We start from the raw sequence: 6,741 nt of genomic DNA, 5'->3' as shown, positions 1-6,741 counted from the left end.
AAAAAAAACTGGAAAAAAAAAGATACCAGCCTACTGGGGTGTGGTCTCTTATAGTTTAAAAAGCAGTGGGAACCATGCACCCGCTCTCTTGCTTCCAGCTCCCATTCCGGCTGCTAAACTGTTCCTGTTTGAGCTCAGAGGACTGTTGTTTAGGATGGTAATCTCTAAGTTTTCCCCTTAAATAAATAACCCTTTTATTATCCTAATTCTGGATTGGTGTGGAATTGTTTTGCGGCATCACTGCTTGGCCTATTAGCTCTAGCTTCTTATTGGCTAACTCTTCTCTCTTAATTTAACCCATCTCCATTAATCTGTGTATTGCCACATGGCAGTGACTTACTGGCTAAAGTGCCAGCATGTCTATCTCCAGCAGTGGCTTCATGGCGTCTCCCTGACTCTGCCCTTCTTTTTCCCAGCATTCAGCCTAGCTTTCCCTGCCTACAAAATTCTGCCTTGCTATAGGTCCAAAGCAGTTTCTTTATTAATGGTAATCACAGCACACAGAGGGGGCTCCCACATCACCATGCTCTAAGCACACATCAGGGCGGCTGGGTGACACAGAGCAGTGCTGGAGGCTGTGTTTATAAGCCACACTCTAAGCACAGCCACAGCACAAAGCTCAAAGCAGCAAGAACACCCAGAGTTTAAGACAAACAGAAAAAGTCCTTGAAGTTTCTATAGAGAGGGAAATTAAGACAGAAAAGTTTTGGGATGGAGGAAGTCCACAGAGAAAGAATGAGTTAAAAAAAATGGACTTTTTAAAAACTATATATCTTTGCTAACACAATATTGACTGAACACATGAAATAAAAAACATGTACAGAAATAGTTAAGTAGGAGGAAAATACTGATTACACTCAGCAAACAAAATCAAATACTCAGAGAGTAGGTATAACAGCAGCCATGTGTGGGGTCAAGAAAGACTCCAGAAAGCATTCCAAGTTTGGTCTGGTAGGATAAGCATGAGGTCATTTCATTCTTGTGTTCAGGTCATACGTGAGCTTTTGTGCACATGACCCAATACACAGTTGAGCCTTCCAAATCTTCAAGTTCTCTGAGCAAGGCCGACTGCAGACTGGAGATATTTGAGAGAGCATCTGTACCCACATGTACACATGTGCACCCCTTTTCTTCTAATTCCCTACACCACACAGTGGAACATGAGGGGGCTGGCTTGTTTGTTTGTTGGGGTTTTTGTCCCACCCAGTACCCCACAACTGTTTGGCCCCAAAGAAAATCACACACAGGTCTCCATAAATTATAAGCTGATTGGCCCATTAGCTCTAGCCTCTCACTGGCTAACTCTCACACCTTGATTAACCCATTTTTCTGATCTATGTTAGCCATGTGGCTCAGTACCTTTTTCAGTGAGGCAGATCACATCCTGCTGCTTCGGTGGTCTGGGCAGGAGTGGGAGGAATCAACTTCCTCCTTCCCAGAATCTTGATATTGTATGCTATTATTCTTTCTTTGAATTGTTTAAATGCTGAGGAAGAAGCAAGAGCTGCTAAAAGACATTGGATAATGGAAAAGTCTGCTGAACTAAATCAACCAGTTTATTTCAAGGATGTGCTGACCTCTCAATGGAAGCCAGGAGATGTACTAGATTGGGGAAGGGGTTTTGCTCTTGTTTCCACAGGAGAAGAAAAATTGTAGATACCATCAAAATTAATAAAGGTTAGATTTGAAGAGGAGAAACCTCTTGGAAAGGAGAAATGACAGCATCCACAATGATGATAATCATACAGGTGGTAAGAAAAACATAGGATGGGGGTAGGGTTCTGTTCTTATCTCCACAGGAAAACACTCATCTTTGAAAAATTCAAGGGACCCTGGATGTTTGAATACTGACCGATGGAAAAATAACTATCCAATAGGGACTATCAAGAAAACTGAACAGGTTCTGTGAGTATGGGGCTCTGGGATATACTAAATCAGATTTTGGACTCTTGGCTCAGTAACTATTTTTAGTGGGGCAGATCACATCCTGCTGCTTCAGTGGTCTGGTCAAGAGTGGGAGGAATCAACTTCCTCCTTCCCAGAATTCTCCTGTTCTCATTACATCATTTCTACTTCCTGTCTGGTTTTCCCACCTATATTTCCTACCTGGCCAATCAGCATTTATTTAAAACATGATTAACAGAATACAGACAATTCTCCCGCACCAACACAGAATTACAATTAAGTGTCTTTTTAAAAAATAAAAAATAAAATAAACCTGAAGATTCTTTAAAGGTTTTTTAATATTAGCTGGGCAGTGGTGGCACACGCATTTATTCCCAGCACTCGGGAGACAGAAGCAGATGGATCTCTGTGAGTTTGAGGATAGCCTGGTCTACAAATGCTAGTTCCAGGGCAGGTTCTAAAACTACAGAGGAACCCTGTCTTAAAAAAATAATATTACATTTATTGTTGGGGAGCACACATGTATGAAGGTCAGAGCATGACTTCCAGGACTCAGTACTCTAATTTCATAGTGGCTTCTGGGGATAAAACTTAGGTCCCCTAGCTCCCACACTGACAGGTTAAGCCATCCCCAGACCATCACCTCAGGCCCATGTTCACACTCAACCAACCAATACAGATATAGAGTAACATCCCCAAAGGAGAAATTACAGAAAAATCCAAGGCACATCTGCTCTGTAAGTTGCTAATCCTGTAATAATGGACCCTGATGAGAACAGCCTGGATGAACTTTCAGATAAAAGAATTACTACAACTATGTCCAAACAACTCAAAGAAGATATAAACATATTTCAAGAAACAAAAGTAAAGAAACAAATGAAATGCATATGTCAAGCCAAACATAAAACAGAATTAAGCAAAGAGAACTGATGGAGAACCCAAACTAAAAGGATGTTGGAGATGGAAAACTCAATAAGCCAAACAAGAATCCAAAGGAAGCCTCACAAGCAAAATGGAGCCTGCAGAAAGCTGGAAAGCAGTGGGAACAGAAGGTAGACAAATTGGAGCACTCATACATGTAATCTTCCACACACATGGACTCATGGACAGAAATCACAATCATGTCAATGGATGCTGAAAAGGGTCTTTGGCAAAATACAGCATCCCTTCCTGATACCTTGAAAAGAATGGGGATGGAGAAAAGATAATACCAACATAATAAAAGCTAAGTATGGCAAACCAATAGCCAAGATCATAGGGAGTGGAGAAAAAGCTGAAGCACTCCCACAGAACAAGACAAGGCTGTGGGTGTCTGCTTTTGCCTCTCCTGTTCAACAGTGCTTGACATCTTAGCTAGAGCAACAGGACAAGAGAAGGAAATAAGAGGTACACACATAGCAAAGGAAGCTGTCAAAGCATTTCTGTTTGCAGGTGGCATGGTTCTACACATGACAGACACCAAAGACTCCACCAGGAGACTCCCAAAGCTAATGAATACTTTTAGCAATGTGGCAGGTTACAAAATTGGCACTCCAGGACTGGAGAGATGGCTTAGTGATTGAGAGCACTACCTGCCTTCTAAAGGACCAACATGGAGCTCACAACTGTCTGTAATTCCAGTCCCAGAGAATCCAATGCCCTCTTCTGGCCTCCAAGGACAGCAGGCACCCATATGATACACAGGCATACAAAGCAGAGAGAGGAGAAAAAGGGGGAAGACTCTTGAACTCATTGGAACAGGGAAGCACTTTCTGAGCAGGACTCCAATAGTGCAAGGCATTAAGATCAACAATTAATAAATGAAACCCTGTGAAACTAAAAACTCCTGTATAGCAGAGAGCACTACCAGCCAAGTAAAGAGGCAGCCTACATAGTGGGCGAAATATACAAAGAACAGAACAAAAGACCGAATACCAAGAAAGCAAATGACTCAATGAAAAACAGCATGAAACCAGCAACCACAGAAAACTGAAGCAGACAATTAAGCTAAAGGGCCAAGCAAGAGAGACTGAAAAGACTATGGTGACTTTGAAGTTGGACTAAACGCATTTTGCATTGTGATATGGCTATGTCTATGAGGGCCAGAGAGTATAATGTGGTTATCTAAATGAGAATGATCTCCATAAATTCATATATTTGAATGTTTAGTCACCAGGGAGTAGCACTATTTGAGAAAGATTATTAGGTGTGGCATTGTTGAAAGAAGTATTTCACTAGGGGTGGGCTTTGGTGTTTCAAAAGCCCATGCCTGGCCCAGTCTCTCCTCTCTCCTCTCTCTTTCCTGCCCCGCCCCCTCTTACAGATCTAGATATAGTTCTCAGCTAATACTCCATCACCATGGTGATGCTCCCTGCCACAATGATACTGGACTACAGCTCTGAAACAGTAAGCAAGTCTCTAACTAAATGTTTTCCTTTATGAGGGTTGCCCTAGTCATGGTGTCACAGCAACAGAACAGCAACTAAGACAGAATGAACACAGAGATTCAAAGAAGAAATGCAAATGGCTGAGAAAATCTATCTTTCATTTTAAGTATTTTTAGTTATCAGGGAAATGAACAATCAAAACTACTGTGAGATTTCATCTTTCTCAAAAAAGGCTAAGATTTTTGGGGTTTTTGTTTGTTTGTTTGTTTGTTTGTTTGTTTTTTAAAAGGCAGGAAAGAAAACCAATAAATGCTGATATGAATGTGGGGAAGGAAACTGTTATTCACTGCTGGTAGAAGGGTAGACTTGTACAGCCACAATGGAAATCAAAGTGGATATTCTTCAAAATGCTAGAAATGATCCTGAGCATAGTCCCAGAAGATACATGCTCATCCCTGTCCATTTCTGCTCTTTGCACAATAGCTAGAACATGGAAAAGGCCTGGATGCCCATCATCTCAGGAACAGATAATGAAAGCGTGGTTCCTAGATACAGTGAAATTTTATTCAGCCATAAAGAAAAATGAAAAAATTGGGGAAATGGAATTAGACATAACCATTCTGAATGAGGTAACCCAGACCCAGAATGAGAGAAACCAACGCTGCATGCTCTCCCTTACACATGGAGATACGTGTGTTTACACTGGGAGCACCCACAGAAGGCAGGACACTAGTCAAGAGCTATGGGTGTGTAAGTAACTAATGCGCCAGGTAGTGTTTAAATGAATACAATTTGTTTGTTGTTATTTCGGGGTATAAGCTAGCCAGGCGGCCAGGAGCCAGGCCATGGGGAGCGGCCCGCCACTCCTCATTGCTACACTCAGATACTGGTGGGAGGGATTTGAGAACCTGAACTCTTACTCCGTTAGCTCTTTCTGTAACTTTACAGTCCTCCTCTTTTCTCGGAGCAAAGCACAGAGCAGAAAATGTACTGAGTCCATCAGTTTCCTCCTTGCTTTTTCCTTGTCTTCAGACTTTGAAAAGAAATTAGTACAAAGTTATTTTTTAAACAAAAAGACTTGCACATCTTCAGGGCTCCTGTGACCCCACTACTGCAAGGGCAGGGTTGAAAGCCAGTCTGTGCCCATCTGTTCGCAGCACTAACACGAGCACTAACAGCATTGTCTACTGGAAATGGGAGCTTGGGGTAAGTTTTTTTTTAACTTTTATTCTTCTCTCACACCTTACATCCCAACTGCAGTTTCTCCTCCCTCCACTCTTCCCAGCCTCTCCCCCACCTCCCCTCTCCCCCCAAACCAACTCCTTCTCTAAATTTTCCTAATTATGAATTTTCTCTTTTCCTTATGCACATCATTGTAACCTTGTCTTACTAAGTAGAAGTCAACCAAATATCTCAGTAGTTCACCCCAATTAGGCACCAAGAAAAGCCATGAAGTTAAAGTCCAAAGGAAGAATGATTAAACAACTCACCCAGCTCCTAGGATTTTCCATGAACTCACAGCTGCCTTCTGGGCTTTGGGAGAGGTGGGGCACACTTCCTTGTGGCTCCATGCTGCTGCTTGTGAGATATGCCCCTTGAGGGGACATTGGGCAAGACCCTACAGAAGCCACGGTTGCAGAGGTGTTCCACCGTATCTTCTCAAGCTTTGCACTTTGCCCCTCTGGATACTTGCAAGTCCTGCACAGTAAAAAAATGTAAACAGTGAGTATGTCCCATGGTCCCCCAAATGACTGCAGGGTTCTCAACACAGCTTGCTTCTTAGAGAATGATGACATGGAGCAAAATGGTACACTAACACTGAAGCTGTGACAGGACACCAGCTGCACACAATTGATGTCTCGGGGCTATTCTCAAGAAACACAGCTAGGCATACAAGCATATTCCCGTAATCTAAGCACTTAGGAGGTAGATACAGGAGAACTGTGAGTTTAAGGCAAGACTAGGCTATGTACTGAGTTCCAGGACAGTCTCATCTACAGAACGAGACCTTGTCTCAAAAGACAAGAAGCAAACAAAAAATGGTTTGCCTGTTTTTAGGATATTTTGAACGAACTAGTGAATCAAACAGCATAGGATGGAGGAAAATCACCATCAATGATAGGTGGCTTAACAGTTAAACCGTGGCCCATGGAAGGAATCTACTCTGATTTGTTTTTTTTTTTAATGCACCTCTGAAGACTTACATTTCTAAAGAGTAACTCTGCAAGATAATAGCATACTTGATAATCATAATAATTCCATCCCATATGAACATACTCAAATATCATACTGTACTACTAAAATATGTACAATTTATAAAAGTTAAGAATATTTGAGTTGGGTGTGGTGGCACAATGCCTTAATCCCAGCATTTGGGAAAAAGAGGCAGGAGAATCTCCATGAGATCTAAGCCAGCATAGTCTACCAAGACAATTCCAGGACAGCCAGGGCTGTTACAAAGAGAAATTCT

General features: G+C 42.0%; 1 pseudogene; it reads right to left on the bottom strand.

The window, feature by feature from the left end:
• LOC101982306 overlaps positions 1 to 6,741 on the bottom strand; it is a 72,051-nt pseudogene that overhangs the window by 14,466 nt on the left and 50,844 nt on the right.

This window comes from Microtus ochrogaster, chromosome 16, assembly GCF_000317375.1.
Source record: "Microtus ochrogaster isolate Prairie Vole_2 chromosome 16, MicOch1.0, whole genome shotgun sequence".
Classification (NCBI taxonomy): domain Eukaryota; kingdom Metazoa; phylum Chordata; class Mammalia; order Rodentia; family Cricetidae; genus Microtus; species Microtus ochrogaster.
This window is presented reverse-complemented; position numbering and strand designations above follow the sequence as displayed.